Source organism: Bos javanicus, chromosome 2, assembly GCF_032452875.1.
Source record: "Bos javanicus breed banteng chromosome 2, ARS-OSU_banteng_1.0, whole genome shotgun sequence".
NCBI classification, from domain to species: domain Eukaryota; kingdom Metazoa; phylum Chordata; class Mammalia; order Artiodactyla; family Bovidae; genus Bos; species Bos javanicus.
This window is the reverse complement of record NC_083869.1, coordinates 111393160-111414303: the sequence shown is the minus strand read 5'-3', so window position 1 is coordinate 111414303 and position 21144 is coordinate 111393160. Positions and strand designations below refer to the sequence as shown.

At 39.7% G+C, this 21144-nt stretch overlaps 1 non-coding gene across 1 annotated transcript; it reads left to right on the top strand.

The window, feature by feature from the left end:
- The first annotated feature begins 4366 nt into the window (after positions 1-4366).
- LOC133236317 (U6atac minor spliceosomal RNA) lies at positions 4367-4492 on the top strand. Its single transcript, XR_009732836.1, has one exon. It is a non-coding gene; the product is annotated as a U6atac minor spliceosomal RNA (small nuclear RNA).
- The last annotated feature ends 16652 nt before the right edge of the window (positions 4493-21144 follow it).

Sequence of the window (21144 nt, the reverse complement as noted above, 5' to 3'; positions counted from 1 at the left end):
AGGCACTGAACAAGGCATATACATTAATATAATTAATATCCCTTAAAACATTATAGATATGCAGATGACACCACCCTTATGGCAGAAAGTGAAGAGGAACTAAAAAGCCTCTTGATGAAGGTGAAAGTGGAGAGTGAAAAAGTTGGCTTAAAGCTCAACATTCAGAAAACTAAGATCATGGCATCCAGTCCCATTGCTTCATGGCAAATAGATGGGGAAACAGTGGAAACAGTGTCAGACTTTATTTTTCTGGGCTCCAAAATCACTGCAGATGGTGACTGCAGCCATGAAATTAAAAGACGGTTACTCCTTGGAAGGAAAGTTATGACCAACCTAGACAGCATATTGAAAAGCAGAGACATTACTTTGCCAACAAAGGTCTATCTAGTCAAGGCTATGGTTTTTCCAGTGGTCATGTATGGATGTGAGAGTTGGACTGTGAAGAAAGCTGAGTGCCGAAGAATTGATGCTTTTGAACTGTGGTGTTGGAGAAGGCTCTTGAGAGTCCCTTGGACTGCAAGGAGATCCAACCAGTCCATTCTGAAGGAGATCAGCCCTGGGATTGCTTTGGAGGGAATGATGCTAAAGCTGAAACTCCAGTACTTTGGCCACCTCATGCGAAGAGTTGACTCACTGGAAAAGACTCTGATGCTGGGAGGGATTGGGGGCAGGAGGAGAAGGGGACGACAGAGGATGAGATGGCTGGATGGCATCACTGACTCGATGGACGTGAGTCTGAGTGAACTCCGGGAGTTGGTGATGGACAGAGAGGTCTGGCATGCTGCGATTCATGGGGTCACAAAGAGTCGGACATGACTGAGCGACTGAACTGAACTGAACTGAAAACATTATGATATATTGTTATATCCATGACATTAATATAAAAGAGGAAATTCAAACCAGCTATAATCCAAGGCACAGGTTGCAAGTCAAAAAAGAAGCAAAGCTAATTAAGTGTAGTCACCCACCTTGGTTCTCTCACTGACTGAACAAACTAATCATAAGATAACTATGTGCACCTATCAGTTGAGTACATTGTGGTACAGTTTGACTCAGAGTATTCTGAAGTATCCAGACTTTTCCAAAGCAAACAGGGAAAGTTAGTATTGGGATTTTTTTATTGTTGTTGCTGTTTTAGCATGAAATGAGTTATGTGTGTGTGTGTGTGTGTGGAGTGGAAAGTGAATAAATAATCTTAAACAAATTTCTTTTCTGAAAGCGTATAAATCTGTCGTTGAAACAGAAGCAGTATTGAAGTCACTATTTAAAAGGATATAGATTTCTTGATATATTTTCCAAAGCCACATTCTCTTTTAAGGAGAATCGTCAGGCATGGTCCCATGCCTCAACACATAGTTCAGTTCAGTTCAGTTCAGTTCAGTCGCTCAATCATGTCTGACTCTTTGCGACCCCATGAACCACAGCATGCCAGGCCTCCCTGTCCATCACCAACTCTCAGAGTCCACCCAAACCCATGTCCATTGAGTCGGTGATGCCATCCAACCATCTCTTCCTCTGTCATCCCCTTCTCCTCCTGCCCTCAATCTTTCCCAGCATCAGGGTCTTTTCAAATGAGTCAGCTTTTTGCATCAGGTGGCCAAAGTATTGGAGTTTCAGCTTCAACACCAGTCCTTCCAATGAACACCCAGGACTGATCTCCTTTAGGATGGACTGATTGGATCTCCTTGCAGTCCAAGGGACTCTCAAGAGTCTTCTCCAACACCACAGTTCAAAAGCATTAATTCTTCGGTGCTCCACTTTCTTTATACTGCAACTCTCACATCCATACATGACTACTGGAAAAACCATAGATGGACCTTTGTTGACAAAGTAATGTCTCTGCTTTTTAATATGCTGTCTATGTTGGTCATAACTTTTCTTCCAAGGAGTAAGTGTCTTTTAATTTCATGGCTGCAGTCACCATCTGCAGTGATTTTGGAGCCCAGAAAAATAAAGTCTGACACTGTTTCCACTGTTTCCCCATCTATTTCCCATGAAGTGATGGGACTGGATGCCATGATCTTAGTTTTCTGAATGTTGAGCTTTAAGCTAACTTTTTCACTCTCCTCTTTTACTTTCATCAAGAGTTTCTTTAGTTCCTCTTCACTCTCTGCCATAAGGGTGGTGTCATCTGCATATCTGAGGTTATTGATACTTCTCCCGGCAATCTTGATTCCAGCTTGTGCTTCCTCCAGCCTAGCATTTCTCATGATGTACTCTGCATGTAAGTTAAATAAGCAGGGTGACAATATACAGCCTTGACGTACTCCTTTTCCTATTTGGAACCAGTCTGTTGTTCCATGTCCAGTTCTAACTGTTGCTTCCTGACTTGCATACAGGTTTCTCAAGAGACAGGTCAGGTGCTCTGGTACTCCCATCTCTTTCAGAATTTTCCCCAGTTTATTGTAACACAGTCAAAGACTTTGGCATAGTCAATAAAGCAACACATAAGACCCTCTTAAATAAGAATTAAATTTGTTAGCCAGTGAAAAACACATATTTCCTACTACGTCTTCAATTAATTTTGGTTCACACAACAGAAAATTCTTCTGCTCATTACCTGAGAAAGTAAATCAATCAAGACTTGGGTCTTACCTCAGTGAGTTGTTTAATGAAATGGATGGATAAATGGGATTCTGAGGTTGTGAAAGCTATTTCATGGAATCCTGAAAAAAAAAAAAAATAGTACCAGGAAAGTAAAAAGACAGTCCTCAGAATGAAAGAAAATATTTATAAGTCATAGATCTGATGAAGGACTCATATCTAGAATATATAAAAGACTCTTGAAATTCAGTAACAAAAGGATAAATAACCCATTTAAAAATGAGCAAATGATCAGACCAGAGATTTCTCTAGAGAAGAAATCTGAATGGCCAGTAAGCACACAAAAGTAAAAATAAGCACTGCAATGAGATATCATTTCACATCCAGCTAGAATTGCTTTGATCAAAGTGTCAGTCACTAGTGTTGGTGAAGACGTAGAGAAATTTGAATTCTCAAACACCATTGGTAGAAAGGCAAAAATAGTGTAGCCATTTTGGAATACAATTTGGCAGTTCCCCAAAGAACCAAACACAGAATTACCATATGATCCAGCAATTTCACAGCTAGATATTTATCAAGAGAAATGAATACATATGCCTGCACCAAAATACACAAATATTCAGAGCAGCATTATTCATAATAGCTAAAAAGTGGAAACAGCCCAAATGTGCATCAAATGATGAATGGATAAATAAAATGGGATGTATCTATACAATGGAATAGTGTGTGTGTGTATGTATGTGCTCAGTCATGTCCAAATCTTTCCAGCCCCAGTGGACTATAGCCCACCAGGCTCTCTGTCCATGGAATTTTTCAGGCAAGAATACTGGTGTCATTTCCTATCCAGGGGCTTTTCCCAACCCAGGGATCAAACCTGTGTCTCTTTCATCTCCTACACTGGCAGGTGTATTCTTTACCACTAGCGCCACCTGGGATATTATTTGGCAATAAAAGGAATAATGTACCAATACTTGCTACAACAAGGATGCACCTTGAAAACATTATGCTAAGTGAAAGAAGCCAGTCACAAAAGACTACACACTGTGTGCGTCCAAACATACAAAATGTCCAGAATAAGTTAATCTAAATTAACAGAGAAGAAATGAGTGCTTGCCTGGAGCCTGAGACACGAGGTTTGGGGAGAAATCGGGAGTGACTACTGATAAGTATAGGCTTTTTGCAGGAGAGTGATGAAAATTTTGTAAGATTTATTATGATAATGGTTGCACAGCTCTGTGAATATACTAAAAAAAGCATTTAAATAAATAAATTTATGATATATGAATTATGTCTCAAAAAATATTTTTAAGTCTTTTATCAAATTGAGGATAGCCTGGGGGAAAAAATGAGATTTTACTCCAAAGATATAAATAGAATTTTTGTGAGTAGAATGCATCATCTTTAGGTAATTTGGCTATCTTGCAGTGATTATATTACCTATTGTTTGGGTATGAAAAGTTAGAGCAATATCAATCTTGTTCCTAACACCATAATATTTAGAAAGAAGAATATGGCAGTATTCTACAATAATTATTTCTCAATAAATTTCTATAACAATATATTCACCTTAACTAGCAATTTTACTATTATTTACTTATTATATTTTTAAATCAAGTACTTTTCCTCTTAAAGTACATATATTTAAAAGACATTATTTTCTTATTATAATTAGAAAACTAGCTTCACTTGCCATAAATAAAAGATGACTGTTAAGTACAATAAAAATAAATCAATATTTTAAAATTCTATAGAAATAAATGTTGCTACTGGAATACTTGAAGCCCAGAACTTTTTATCTTTTTTGTTAAAATACAAGATTGATGTGTTGTATAAAAGGAGAGAAGGTTAGCACTCCCCTTGACAAGAATGGAAGAGGCTCTCTGGCCTGACAACATTCATATGGTTACGGCGTTGCCACCTACTTCGTGGCATCTAAGCACTGTTTTTTAGATGTCAACTCCAGGAAGAAAACTATTAAAAATACAAACACATGGAGGCTAAACAACACACTTCTTAATAACCAACAAATCACAGAAGAAATCAAAAAATAAATTAAAATATGCATAGAAATGAATGAAAATGAGAACACAACAACCCCAAACCTATGGGATTCTGTAAAAGCAGTGCTAAGGAGAAGTTTCATAGCAAAACAAGCTTACCTCAAGAAACAAGAGAAAAATAAAATAAATAACCTAACTCTACACCTAAAGCAACTATAAAAAGAAGAAATGAAGAACCCCATAGTCAGTAGAAGGAAAGAAATCATAAAAATTAGGGCAGAAATAAATGAAAAAGAAACAAAGGGGCCATAGCAAAAATCAACAAAGCTAAAAGCTGGTTCTTTGAGAAGATAAATAAAATAGACAAACCATTAGCCAGACTCATCAAGAAACAAAGGGAGAAGAATCAAATCAACAAAATTGAAATGAAAATGGAGAAATCACAACAGACAACACAGAAATACAAAGGATCATAAGAGGCTACTATCAGCAACTATGTGCCAATGAAATGGACAACGTGGAAGGAATGGACAAATTCTTAGTAAAGTATAACTTTCCAAAACTGAACCAGGAATAAATAGAAAACCTTAACCCTCCCATCACAAGCACAGAAATTGAAACTGTAATCAGAAATCTTCCAGCAAACAAAAGCCCAGGTCCAGATGGCTTCACAGCTGAATTCTACCAAAAATTTAGAAAAGAGCTAACACCTATCCTACTCAAACTCTTCCAGAAAATTGTAGAGGAAGGTAAACTTCCAAACTCATTCTATGATGCCACCATCACCCTAATACCACAACCAGACAAAGATGCCACACAAAAAAAGAAAACTACAGGTCAATATCACTGATGAACATAGATGCAAAAATCCTCAACAAAATTCTAGCAAACAGAATCCAACAACATATTAAAAACATCATACACCATGACCAAGTGGGCTTTACCCCAGGGATGCAAGGATTCTTCAACATTTGCAAATGAATCAATGTGATACACCACATTAACAAATTGAAAGATAAAAACCATATGATTATCTCAATAGATGCAGAGAAAGCCTTTGACAAATTTCAGCATCCATTTATGATAAAAAAGAAAGCAGGAGTAGAAGGAACATACCTCAACATAATAAAAGCCATATATGATAAACCAACAGCAAACATTATCCTCAATGGTGAAAAATTGAAAGTATTTCCCCTAAAATCAGGAACAAGACAAGGGTGCCCACTCTCACCATTACTATTCAACATAGTTTTGGAAGTTTTAGCCACAGCAATCAGAGAAGAAAAATAAATAAAAGGAATCCAGATTTGAAAAGAAGAAGTAAAACTCTCACTGTTTGCAGATGACATGATCCTCTACAAAGAAAACCCTAAAGATTCCACCAGAAAATTACTAAAGCTAATCAATGAATACAGTAAAGTTGCAGGATATAAAATTAACACACAGAAATCCCTTGCATTCCTCTATACTAACAATGAGGAAACAGAAAGAAAATTAAGGAAACAATTCTATTCACCATTGCAGTGAAAAGAATAAAATACTTAGGAATAAATCTACGTAAAGACACAAAAGACCTATATATAGAAAACTATAAAACACTGGTGAAAGAAATCAAAGATGACACAAATAGATGGAGAAATGTACCATGTTCATGGATTGGAACAATCAATATAGTGAAAATGAGTATACTACCCAAAGCAATCTATAGATTCAATGCAATCCCTATCAAGCTACCAACAGTATTTTTCAGAGACCTAGAACAAATAATTTCACAATTTGTATGGAAATACAGAAAACCTCAAATAGCCAAAGCAATCTTGAGAAAGAAGAATGGAACTGGAGGAATCAACCTGCTTGACTTCAGACTATATTACAAAGCTACAGTCATCAAGACAGTATGGTACTGGCACAAAGACAGAAATATAGATCAATAGAAAGTGCAGAGATAAATCCATGCACCTATGGACACCTTGTCTTTGACAAAGGAGGCAAGAATATACAATGGAGAAAAGACAATCTCTTTAACAAGTGTTGCTGGGAAAACTGGTCAACCACTTGTAAAAGAATGAAACTAGAACACGTTATAACACCATACACAAAAATAAACTCAAAATGGATTAAAGATCTAAATATAATACCAGAAACTATAAAACTCCTAGAGGAAAACATAGGCAAAAAACACTTTCCGACATAAATCACAGCAGGATCCTCTATGACCCATCTCCCAGAGTAATGGAAATAAAAGCAAAAATTTTAAAATGGAACCTAATTAAACTTAAAAGCTGTTGCACAACAAGGAAACTATAAGCAAGGTGAAAAGACAGCCTTCAGAATGGGAGAAAATAATAGCAAATGAATCAACTGACAAAGAATTAATCTCAAAAATACATAAGCAGCTCAATTCCAGAAAAATAAATGACCCAATCAAAAAATGGGTCAAAGAACTAAACAGACATTTCTCCAAAGAAGACATACAGATGGTTAACAAACACATGAAAAGATGCTCAATATCACTCATTATCAGAGAAATGCAAATCAAAGTTCGATGCACGATACTGGATGCTTGGGGCTGGTGCACTGGGACGACCCAGAGGGAGGGTATGGGGAGCGAGGAGGGAGGAGGGTTCAGGATGGGGAACACAGGTATACCTGTGGCGGATTCATTTTGATATTTGGCAAAACTAATACAATATTGTAAAGTTTAAAAATAAAAAAAAAAAAAAAAAAACTACAATGAGGTACCATTTCATGCCAGTCAGAATGGCTGCTATCAAAAAGTCTACAAACAATAAATGCTGGAGAGGGTGCAGAGAAAAGGGAACCCTCTTACACTGTTTGTGGGAATGCAAACTAGTACAGCCACTATGGATAACAGTGTGGAGATTCCTTAAAAAACTGGAAATAGAACTGCCATATGACCCAGCAATCCCACTGCTGGGTATACATACCAAGGAAACTAGAATTGAAACAGACGTGTGTACTCCAGTGTTCATCGCAGCACTGTTTACAATTGCCAGGACATGGAAGCATGTCGGGAACCGCGTTAGGCATTACTGACAAAATGGAGGCACGGCCCCAGCCCCGTCTCATTCCGCAGGCATGGACCCAGAAGGAGTTAGCTCTTGTGATTCTGACTTGTTTCTTCCTTTCTTCGGATGAAGTTGGCTGGAAAGAATGTTAAGGTGCTTATTGTTCTTGAGAGAAGCGTGAGAAAGCACAAAGCCTTCTGCAGTTGTGCCCAGAAAATAATCTATAAAGTAACCATTGACATTTGTTCAAGGATTTTTGCAAAGAATGTCCCAGGATGAGCATGTAGGCCACAGCTTGAGGCCATAGCAAAGATTGTTATCTAAGACCTGTTTGTGAGGGAAATGTTTATGGCAAAGGAAGTTTTCTGAGTTTAGGGTTTAGGAATAATTAAGAATAGTTAGAAGACTTTTTAGGAGATAGTGAGCTTAGGATACTAGGGACAAGCAGGATTTAGAAAGATAAGAAATAAACTGAGGAATGTGGAATGCAGCCCAGACATAAGCGTGAGTTACAATGTAATCACAAGTAAACACAATTCTGAGAGAATCTCTGAAGCAGGAACTCTGTTTGAAGGACAACAGTGAGACAATAATCTGGGTGAGAGAGAACTGAAAATGTCAAACCTTTGACCTAATGCTTTTGAAAAGATATAAAAGAGAACCTGATGCTTGAAATAAACATGTAGTCCGGTACCTAGAGTCAGAGACTACATCATTTCCCACCAACACCGCTCATCCCTTCAGGCTGATCCCCTGGCTGCTGGAGCTGGACTCCGGCAGAAGCAACCCAGACGTCCATCAACAGACAAATGGATAAGAAAGCTGTGAAACTAATACAATTTTGAAAAGTTTAAAAATAAATAAATAAATAAAAAAGAAAGCTGTGGTACATATACACATACACCTTCTAATGAGGTGGATGAAACTGGAGCCTATTATACAAAGTGAAGTAAGTCAGAAAGAAAAGCACCAATGCAGTATCCTAACACATATATATGGAATTAGAAAGATGGTAACAATGACCCTATATGTGACACAGCAAAAGAGACACAGATGTAAAGAACAGTCTTTTGGACTCTGTGGGAGAAGGCGAGGGTGGGATGATTTGAGAGAATGGCATTGAAACATGTATATTAGCATATGTGAAACAGATCACCAGTCCAGGTTTGATGCATGAGACAGGGTGCTCAAAGCTGGCGCACTGAGATGACCCTGAGGGATGGGATGGGGAGGAAGGGAGGAGGTGGGTTCAGGATGGGGAACACATGTACACCCATGGCTGATTCATGTCAATGTATGGCAAAAACCACTACAATATTGTAAAGTAAATAGCCTCCAATTAAAATAAATAAATTAATTTCTTTAAAAGAAAATTAAAAAAAAATAAAATGCAAGATTGATACAGAGAAGTATTAAAATCTAATGTAATAGAATGACAGTACAAAGAATAAAAAAGAACGGGAAAAAAATTAACTATGCGAGCCAGTGTTATTTAACACTACATCTATAAATGACCTAATGCTATCTCTTATCCATTTACCTAAAATCTGATGAAGGTGTTACTGGTTAGTGGGTATCTCTTCTCTAAGTAGCAAAACTCCAGATCCAGGTGCATTCAGTCTTGTAACTCCACTGGAGTCCTCTGTAACCAACTGGAAAACCAATCATGGGAAAGGCACACTCACTTCCTAAAACTCTGGCTCAGAATCAATACATGTCACTTTTGTTCACATTCCACTGATGACCATTAATCACACGGTCACTTCTAGATGCAAGAGGGGCTAGGAAATGTGGTCCCTACTTAAACCATTAGTTCCCAGGACAAAACCTCCACACCACAGAAAGGGAACAGTTTTGTAGGTGGACAGCTCTCTGTGCCACAACCCAGGATAACTCCAAGATTCTTGTAAAAATAAACCATTATCTAAGGCTAACATGACTTGTGAAAGGCTGCCATGAGTGTCATATGCCTTCTAAAAAACTGAACTTGAGGAAATAGATTTATTCAATGGGATACTACTCAAAATTAATGGCCACTAAAAAGAAAAAAAACATCTAAACCAAGCAGGCAACTTTAGATTCTTTGAGTTAAAGTGACCCCAAAGAGTATCGCCCTTATCACACAAAATATTTCACCTAGAACAAATGCTCCAAGGGCAGATACGCCAGTTGCCTCTCCTTGAGACTGGCCTCCTCAGGCTTCATTATCAGGTCTCTATGTCCCTCTGTCCCTTACCACCAGCAGAAAAACCTTTCTGTGGCTAAACTGAAAGAAAGAAAAATTAAGAAACACACACTGCCTGCATCACTTAGGGGTAAACTGTGAAAGGTATCAGACACCATTACTTCTAAGTCAAAATAAAAGCATTCCTAGGCTATCCATTTCTCTCAGGAAATCCATCCTGGTAGAGAGATCTTCCAGTTAGTGAAGTATATCCTTTTTACAACAAAAACTCGTTTTAAAAAATTAAAATACTAAATATGTACTTCATACCTTTTAGAGCAGAAAACCATAGAATGGCATAGTCTTTTCCTGATGGCTCAAGTATTACCCAGAACATTCATGTAATACAGGACCTCCTTCACCTCACATTAATGACCAAGACTGGGGTAGTTTAGGAATTCCTATGGCTTCCCTGGCTCCTCCCATGTAAGACTGCCCCAGTGTCTCCTTACTTCTTTCTCCCTGCCAGTAGTGGCCCCCTCCTTACCTAAAGATTTACTCATTAACAGCTGTTGATTTGAAACCAAATAGCAAAAAAGCTAATAGCAGCTTGACTTCAGCATTATGCACAATCCTGAATAAAAGACTTGCACATGGCCAGATCCAAGTGCTTAGATAACATCATCAAAACTCCATGTCTCAACGTATTTGGCTTTACTTTCTCCCAAGTTGCCTTTGATCTCAGGCAAAGTTGGCTACTAGCACCTATGGGTTTACATACTACCAATTTCCCAATCCTAAATTGAACAAAAATCAGTGATTTTCATTGGCCAGACTGGGTTACATCACTGTGCTTGAACTAAACACAGTGATTCATTGCCCACATTTTAACCTTATACCCAACCCTGGAATTCAATCCATCCAAAACTACTTGGGTTGAGAATAGGGAAAATCAAGGTTAATTCCTTTTTAAGATGAAACCAAGGTGTTATCATCAGAAAAAAGGATAGATGCTGGGCAGGCAAAAAAAAAAAAAAAGTAAAAATAGATGTACACTGAAGTTTATTACAGTCCATTTAATCTAGATTTCTAGAGGTTCAAGACCAAAGATTTTTGAACAATCATTTTGCTATTGAGTCTTTCCTGTTAGTAACACTCCTAACAATTTTCTATATGCAGGAAGATAAACTTGGCCCTAAAACATACAATATACCTCTGACATTAGGCCTCCTTAAATAGAACATATTTCTATCTCCTGAAAACAGCATGTTTCTATCATCACCTTTATAATAATTTTCACACTTTGTCTCTCACTTGAAATAAAATTTTCAGTGTGAATTTCTCTTCTGCCTTCAATGTCATTATGTTAGCAGTTTTTCAGTCTTTGTAAGTCTTTCTGGAATATGATTTTCTCCTAAAACAGGAAATATGAGAGCCAAAAATAATCTTTCCTTTTAGCCTAGTAGCTCTCCAGTGAGTGCTACTGGAAGCTTTAACAAAAGGCTGGATTAGCAGCCAGGGCACTCTGATCTGGTACTGCACAGAAGCATCTGCTAAGTTCCTCTGGGTGTCCATCTCCCAGGCAGATGTCCGTTCCCTTGGAGGAGACTATTTCCACAAGGACTAGGACTGGTTATACCCTTGGCATCAAATAGGGTCTTCTCAGATGCTGGCAAGATGCACAGAATCCAGTCTTACTCTGTTCTGTGGCCAACATGCTTACACAGTGAGAATCAGCTATGCACCCTCCCACTCATCCTGCCCTCCCACCTCCATAAATCCTACCATGGTGAAGGGGCCAGGGAACAGATCTGTTCTCTATTCAAAGGCCATGGAGCCAAGAACGCCCAAAGTTTTTGCGTCAGAATCACCATTCTCTAACTCTACTGGGCAGTCTTCCTTGACCCCATCTGGCAAGGGGCCACAACATCTCTTGGCGTCATCCACCTCCCTGTGGTTCTGGGGGAAGAACACAGCACATGGAGTAGGAAAACTGGGGCTTGAAACTTGATCCTGCCACTTACCGGCAGAGGGATCCTTCCTATTCACCTCTGCAAGTCCCTTCTCTCGCTTTTCTGACCACAGTCCCTGTTGCCTTTTAGAGCTCCTCTCTTATCCCACCACAGTGCTTGTGGTCCAGGAAGGTCTTTCTCTGAGCCTAAGTCAATCAGCACATCTGCATCCTTTTGGCCATAGCCACTGGTTCAGGGATGAGCCCTGGTCTGAAACAGTTGAGCATAAGCAAGTCAGAACAGTTTGCAGGAGCTACTCAAAGAAGCATGCTCTTTCCTGCTGAACTTAAAGCTGACTTGATGATGAGAATCAACTTGCCACATTTTCCTAGGACTTTCCTGGCTTTAAAATTGAAAATATACAGGTAACCCCACCATCCCAAACAAACCAGAGTGATTATTCATCTTAGTTGTGAGCACTGGATGTGAGGGTTGGAACTGTTGCAGCCATTTTGTTACCACATGAAACTTAACAATGAAACCAGCACAAAGAAAAAGGAGCTGACAGATGGAAAGAATTCAGTTCATGGTCACATCTGCCAACCCCTGAATCTCTCCATGCCTGTAGTGAAAAGCCTTTGGAACTTCTCATCATAAGAGCCAATACAGTCTCTTTTTGCTTAAACTAACTTAACTTGGATTTCCTATCACCTGTAACAGAAAGACTGCTCACTAACATATCAGTTATATATTATATGAGTTGTTCAAATTCTCTGAGCCTCAATTAGTTCATCTGTAAAACTGGAAAGATATTTCCTGAAGATTAAAGGAGGAAATAATATCAAGTTTCTGTCTCAATGATTGGCATATATCTTGTTTCCTTACCCTTTACAAGCTAGAACACTCAAACTCTAAACAGGCTGGAAGGCTGGAAAGGAAACAGAGATGTAATTGTTCCAATAGCTAATTATATGGGTGAGGAAACTGAGACACAGATGAAAACTAACTTAGCTAAAAACCCTTCAGCTAGTGACAAAGTCAGAACTAAAACCAGGCTCTCTGAGTTCTGCCTAGTGCTATTTTTATCACATCATGAACCTGAAATCTCATTTTCTCTTCTGAGAGGGTCACTTTGCTAATGCAAAGAGTGGTACAAGTCTTTCACAGCCCAAGGAGACTCCACCCAAACTTTGGCATGTCAGGGGCAGTGCCAGGAGCCGGCCCAGAACAAGGGCTCACCTGACCAGTCTTCCTAACTAGACATCAGTTCAATGTCTTCATAGGTCATTGGCAATGTGGCTCTTCTGCTCCAGAGCACCTGCAACCAACCAGGAGAATTTGTCTTCTGAAGTGAAGACTTCAGTGCAAACCTGGGGGACACTTCCTTCTGCCATTCACTTAATAATAAAATGTATCAACAAGAAATTGGTCATTGCAAGACTCAGCAGCTACCTTTAGACTTCATTTTATTCTTAAGAAGGTGAAATTCATTCTCCAAATGAAGCTACCAGCTGCATTTGTAAATGCTTCTCCCAAAGCAACTGATACTAGGAAGAGAAAAATGGAGAAGAAAGACTGTAATAACTGCCTACCACCTGAATCTGGGGTCAGGGTAGAGAGAGGGCAGGAAAGGCTGGCACCTTGTTGTCATCTGAGGTATCTGCTCAGTGCTCAGCTGGTCTGCTCTCTCCTGCAGTTTAAATGCATGGCCAGGGGTCCACCAGAGCATGGGCAGGTGGAACCTGGCTGTCTCCTGTAAGGGTGATTTATTTGCCCTGTCCATGCCTCCTCTCTTAGAGCCTAGCTGTTTTTACTCTAAGCTGACTTGAGATCGTAAAAGTAATATTCTCCTTGGCTGTCACATGTTTGGAAGGGAGAGACTGGGACAGAGTGGCCAAGTAATTCCCCCAAGACTGCTGGGCTTGAGTCCAGCTGCTTCAAAAAAAATATTGTAGAGGAATGTACAGTACTGAACTAAGGAATTTTCCTCTCCATAGACTAGCAGTATAACCCCTGTGCATCGAAATGCATCTGCCAGGCTCTTGAGGACAGGTAACACTTCTCAGATTTGCTCTCAAAGTATCATGAGACTATGCATTAGGAACATAAATAGAGTAAGTGTGAGTTTCATGTGTGTGCTTACAGATCCATTTCATCCCATTTCTCAACCCTATATGTTCTGGGCCAGCTGACAAATAGACAAGAGTCAGATCATAATCTAAGCATCAGTTTTGTCCCTAGTTGTTCAGTTGCTCAGTTGTGTCCAACTCTTTGTGACCCCTCGGACTGCAGCACGCCAGGCTTCCCTGTCCTTCACTATCTCCTGGAGTTTGCTCAAATTCATGTCCACTGAGTCGTTGATGACATCCCATCCTCTGCCACCCTCTTATCTTTTTGCTTTCAATCTTTCCCAGCATCAGGGTCTTCTCCAATGAGTCAGCTCTTTGCAGCAGGTAGCCAAAGTATTGGAGCTTCAGCTTCAACCTTCCAATGAATACTCATAGTTGATTTCCTTTAGGATTGACTGCTTTGATCTCCTTGCAGCCCAAGGGATTCTCAAGAGTCTTCTCTAGCACCACAGCTCAAATTCATTAATTCTTCAGGATTAGAGGCCTTGGCTTATGCACGGGGCCAAAAGAAGCTCTTTCCTCCTTCTGGTTACCCTCCCAGCTGGGCCTTCTGACCCAGAGAGAGGTGGGTGGAGCAGCTGGACCTCTGCCTGCCCCACTCCCACCAGGTCCTGCCATACTGAGTCTTTTCCAAGGAGTAGAGGAAGCCTCCGGGCAGGCAGCTCTGAAGGAAGGAGCCATGAAGGACATGAGTTCAATGTGCTACCTGATTTCCTTTCCCCACTCAACCAGTCAGATAAATCACCCTTTTTATCTGCCTCCTGAAAAATCTGTATACAGGTCTAGAAGCAACAGTTAGAACAGGACATGGAACCACGCTGCTGCTGCTACTAAGTCACTTCAGTCATGTCCGACTCTATGCAACCCCATAAACGACAGCCCACCAGGCTCCCCCGTCCCTGGGATTCTCCAGGCAAGAACACTGGAGTGGGCTGCCATTTCCTTCTCCAATGCATGAAAGTGAAAAGTGAAAGTGAAGTCTCTCAGTCATGTCTGACTGTTAGTGACCCCATGGACTGCAGCCCACCAGGCTCCTCAGTCCATGGGATTTTCCAGGCAAGAATATTGGAGTGGGGTGCCATTGCCTTCTCCACATGGAACCACGAACTGGTTCCAAATCAGGAAAGAAGTACATCAAGGCTGTATATTGTCACCCTGCTTAGTTAACTTATATGCAGAGTACATCATGAGGAACGTTGGGCTGGATGAAGCACAAGCTGGAATCAAGATTGCTGGAAGAAATATCAAAAACCTCAGATACGCAGATGACACCACCCTTATGGCAGAAAGTAAAGAACTGAAGAGCCTCTTGATGAAAGTGAAAGAGGAGAGTGAAAAACCTGGCTTAAAACTTAACATTCGAAAAACTAAGATCATGGCATCTGGTCAGTCCCATCACTTCATGGCAAATAGATGGGGAAAAAAATGGAAATTGTGACAGACTTTATTTTCTTGGGCTCCAAAATCACTGCAGATGGTGACTGCAGTCATGAAATTAAAAGATACTTGCTCCTTGGAAGAAAAGTTATGACCAATCTAGACAGCATATTAAAAAACAGAGACATTCTTTTGCCAACAAAGGTCTGTCTAGTCAAAGCTATGGTTTTTCCAGTAGTCATGTATGGACATGAGAGTTGAACCATAGAGAAAGCTGAGCACCAAAGAATTGATGCTTTTGAACTGTGGTGTTGGAGAAGACTCTTGAGAATCCCTTGGACTGCAAGGAGATCCAACCAGACCATTCTAAAAGAAATCAGTCCAGAATATTCATTGGAAGGACTGATGCTGAAACTGAAGCTCCAATACTCTGGCCACCTGATGCAAAGAACTGACTCATTGGAAAAGACCCTGATGCTGGGAAAGATTGAAGGCAAGAGAAGAAGGAGACAACAGAGGATGAGATGGTTGAATGGCATCACTGACTTGATAGACATGAGTTTGAGCAAGCTCTGGAAGGTGGTGAGGGACAGGGAAGTCTGCACTGAAAGAGTGCAGAAGGATCTGGCCCACTGCTTTGTCAAGCTGTTTCACAGCATTGCCTTTGGGGTTCAGAAAGCAGACCCACCAAGCTACAAGTGGCCCCTTGTTAGGACTCTAAATTCTCCTATAAATAAATTTCTTGAAATGGGCTCTTCAAATGAGCCCACCTCTTCCTCAAATCCACATGAGAGCAAAAAGCCTCACAGTAAACTTCTCACATCACTTTGTATTTCATCACACTTCACCAAATTATTTAATTTTCATGTTTTCAGAATAAAGAAAAAATATTTCATTTAAAAAATGTAAAGATTAGCACCCCTGTTTCAAAATTGCTAGTAATCAGCCCAGCCCACGAACCAGCAGTCTGAGGTGAGGTGAGTAGTCACAGGCATGGAGATCCCTCCCTGCTGGGTCAGGTTTAGGGCCAGACTTAAGGGGAAACTACAGGTGTTTAATTAAACCTCAGGACTTCTCATTCATATAGGCCTGGGCCAAAGAGAGGAGCCTCTGGGCATGTCACATGGTGGTAAGTTTTTGGAAATTTTACAAAAATAAGTTAAATCAACTCCAATCGGCTAACACCATTGTCTATTTCCACTCTGATGTCTCCTCCGTGTTCAGTGGTAGTGGATGGCCATGGGAATTTGGAGATCTGGCTAGAGAAAAATTGAGTTAGAAATGCATTGATTTGAGCTTAGCAGTCACTTCCATGTATAGTTAAGCCATTGTTAACTGTCGGAGAATAGAAACAATTTTCGAGTATTTTAAAATTTACTTTTCATAGACATTTTAATAAGGATAGTTGTAGATCCACATGCAGTTTTAAAAAATAGTACAAAGATCCCATATACATTTTGCCCAATTTCCCCAATGATAACATTTTGCAAAATAATAATATCACAAACAGATTTCAACTTTGATGTAATCCACTTATATTCAGATTTCCTGGTTTTGCTTGTATTCATTCGTATGTGCGTATGTGTGTGTGTGTATTAAGTTCTATCAATTCTATCTCCTGCTTGGATTCATGAATATATTATCACAATTAAGGTTCTGAACAGTTCCAAAGCCACAAATGACCCCATGTTGTTCCTTTATAACCATACCCAGCTCCCCTTCTCCCGCTTCCCTCTCCCTAATCCCTAGCAACCACTCATCTGTCCTCCATCTCTAAAGTTTTGTCATTTCAGATGTTATATAAATGGAATTATGCAACATCTTGGAATTGGCTTTTTTCACTCAGCTCGATTCCTTGGGGATCCATACAAGCGGCTGCGTATTCTACCTCTGAGTAATATCCCATGGTTTGGCTGTGCCAGAGTTGCTTGCCCATAACTGACCTGTTGAAGGACTTCTGGGCTGATTCCAGCTGCTATGAACATTTGTATAGGTTTTTATGTGAACATAAGCTTTTATTTTTCTGGGATAAATTTCCAGACAATGCAATTGCTGTGTCATATGATATTTGTACGTTCATCTTAAAAAAAAAAAAAAAGTGTTTTCCAGAGTTTCTGGGCTTTAACATTCCCATCTGCAATGTATGAGTGGTCCAGTTTCTCCACATCCTTGGCAGCATTTGGAGTTAGCCTTTTCTTAATTTATTTTAGCCCTTCTGATGTGAAGTGACCTCTCACTGTGATCTTAATTTGTGTGTCCCTAAGGGTTAATGATGTTGAACACATTTTCATGTGCTTATTTGCCATCTGTACATCCTTTTCAGTGAAACGTTTTTGTCTATCTTCTGTTCATTTTATAATGTTTGCTTGTTTTTTCTACTGTGGCATTTTTGAGAGTTCTTTATATAGTTTTGGTACTAATCCTTTGTCAGATATGTGATTTTTTAATATATTCTCTGCATTTGCAATTTGTCTTTTCATTCTTTTGAGCTTTTATGAGAAAAAGTTTTTAATTTTAATGTTTCCAGTTTATAGGTTTTATCCTTTATGAATTATCTCAGTCCATTCAGGCTACTATAACAAAACACCACAGACTGGTTTGCTTATAAACAGCAGAAACTTATTTCACAGTTCTGGAGGTGGGAAAGTCCAAAATCAAGGCACCAGTATGGCAGCACTCTGGTAAGGCACATTTTATGGTTTGTAACTGGTGCCTTCATTCTGTGGCCTCACAAGGGGCCAGGGAGCTCTGTGGGGCCTTTTTATAAGATGCTAATTCCATTTATGACCACCCTCATGACCTAACCACCTCCCAAAGGCACCACTTGCTAATCCATTGCCTTTAAGTCCTAGGATTTCAACATTATGAATTTGTGGTTGACACAAACTTTCAGACCATAGCATGAGTCATTCTTTCAGTGTCAAGACTAGGAATATTTTAAATGCCTATGCTGCCAATTCATTCATCAAGAAGCATGATGTGATTGTGCAAGGCATGAGGTTATAGGGCAACATAAATATGTCCCAGGCCACCAACACCAGGAAGAGGGTATGGAAGAAGCAAGATTTGAAATATATGGTGTCAGAGGCAAAACTTTAGAAAATTTTTATCATCAGCAGATGTGCAAAACTGTAAAGAGAAGATTTCTGTTTTCATTAATGCCTAATAAAATTAGTTTAAAAAAGTATTTAAAATTATTAAAATTTTAAAAAGTTTAAAGTTATTAAAAATAAAATACAGTCACGTGGGAAAACTGAATTATCTTTCAATTATTTTTGCAGATTATGTTATAAAGACATCAAAGAAAGAACACAACCCAGAGAAATATGTAGAAAGAAAAGTTTATTATGAGGGTAACTAGTTAATAAAAAGTATTGCTTATGTTTCTGAATTTTTGTGATGTTTACATTATCAGGTGTTCAAAATTTATAATTTGCTGTGCTTTCTTATTCTGTGTATTTATTTGTGTTTGTATCTAATATTGTGCTCTTCTTATTAAAGTGGGGGCCCTGGGACTTCCCTGGTGGTCCGATGGTTAAAACTTTGCCTTCAAATGCAGGGGCACAGATGCCACCACTGGTCAGGAAGCTAAGATTTCACATGTCTTGTGGTCAGAAAAAAACAAAACATAAAACAGAAGCAATATTGCAACAAATTCAATAAAGACTTTAAAAATAGTCCACATCAAAAAATAAAAACCTAAGGTGGGGGTCCCAAGTCAAGCAAGCTTCAGGTCCCACAAAACCTAAATCAACCACTGACCATGCATTAACCCATTAGTTGCCAGATCATGAGGTATTCTGAGGTGTCCCAAGGGAAGTGGCCAAGGGGAGCAAGGCAGAGATGGATCAAGAGCATCCACTAAGCTCAGAAGTGTGTGCATGTGTGCTAAGTCACTTCAGTCCAGGCTCCTCTGTCCATGGGACTCTCCAGGCAAGAATGCTAGAGTGGGTTGCCATGCCCTCCTGTAGGGCATCTTCCTGACCCAGCCATCAAATCCCCTTCTCTTACATTTTCTGTATTTGTAGATGGATCCTTTATCACTAGTGCCACCTGGGAAGCCCAGGCTCAGAGAGTAATTACTTATCAACTAGTAGAGAAAGACTTCAATATTTTACCTGTTATGCTCCTACTGATGAAGTCCAAGTAAATACAAGCCCTGGCCCTTGGATTTATGTAAGAACTCTGTTGGAGTGTCAGAAACTAGTCAAAGAACCAGAGACCTTCAACCTCAGGCCATTCTTGAGAAAAATAATGAATATGACCCTTGAAGTGTTCAACAGAAATTTACAGAAAAAAAAAATTCACTAAATTTTAAAGTCAGTGGCCCAGAATAGAGAATAATAAGAACATTCTAAATCTCTAATAATTATTAAACCAGAAGGTTTCAGCTACTTTATTCCCCTCAAGACTCCTGTGTCAGGCAAGCAACAGACTAGAAATGAACTCCTGTTTTTGTGGAATCTTTCTGGTCACTGTCCCTGCCCCAGTATTCTAAATCATAAGATAGGCTACCAAAAGTGATGAAACACTTGACTCAACTATGGTGCAATCAACTGTGGTCAGGCACTGGATTAAGGGCTTTCTCTATTGAACCTCACTTAAGCTCTGCTGCTGCTGCTCAGGCACTCAGCTGTGTCTGACGCTTGTTGACCCTATGGACTGTAGCCTGCCAGGTTCCTCTGTCCATGGGATTTTTCAGGCAAGATTATTTGAGCAGGTTGCCATTTCCTCCTCCAAAGCATCTTTCCAACCTGCAGATCAAACCAGAATCTCCTGTGTCTCCTGCATTGCAGGTGGATTCTTTACTGCTGAACCACTGGGGAAGCCCCCATTTAAGTTTCTGTGTATGCAAAACCTTTAAGGTCAGCTACAGTTCTCACTTCTCTCCAGAATCCCCTAAAGATGACCCACAGAGTTCAAGACTTATACAGAGATGTTGGACCACCAGCAATCTAAAGAAAACAACACTTAGCTAAAAGACAAATATCACCAATTAATTACACTAAGGATACTGGACAGCATATTAAACAGTGGAGACATTACTTTGCCAACAAAGGTCCATCTAGTCAAAGCTATGGTTTCTCCAGTAGTTGTGTATGGATGTGAGAGTTGAACCATAAAGAAAGCTGAGTGTGGAAGAATTGATGATTCTGAACTGTGATGTTGGAAAAGACTCTTGAGAGTCCCTTGGAATGCAAGGAGATAAAACCAGTCGATCTTAAAAGAATATTCATCAGAAGGACTGATGCTGAAGCTGAAGCTCCAATACTTTGGCCACCTGACGCAAAGAACTGACTCATTGGAAAAGACCCTGATGCTGGGAAAGACTGAAGTCAGGGGGAGAAGGGGACGACAGAGGATGAGATGGTTGGATGGCATCACTGATTTGATGGACATGAGTTTGAGCAAGCTCTGGGAGTTAGTGATGGACTGGGAAGCCTGACACGCTTTAATGTCAATGGGGTTGCAAAGAGTCGGACACAACTGAAAGACTGAACTGAACTGAAGGATACTGGACGATGTCATTTAACTTCTAGCCTCAGTTTTCCTATAACCTAATGATGCCTCTTTGGAGTACTATCAGACGATCTTCCCCACTTTCTTTGAGGTTCTTTAGAAACAAAGTCAAAGTGGAATCCCAATTGTGCCATCTACCTGTAATGGGACCTTGGGCAAGCCATTCTCCATCTGTGTTTCGGTGGTTAGAGATGCTTTCTCTGCAGTGTGGTTCCTTGGCTTAAAGAAGAACATGTGAATGAAACCTAAGCAAAGACCTTAGAACCTAGAAAATTCTCAATAAAAAGTAACTATTGCCAAATCATATGCATTTTTAAACCATCAACAAACAGGAAATGATATTCAACATTGAGATTCTGATGTTTATTTTCTGCAAAACAGTAGTGGCTTCCAGTCATTTTATCAGATGTTTACTATTGTGGGAGAAGA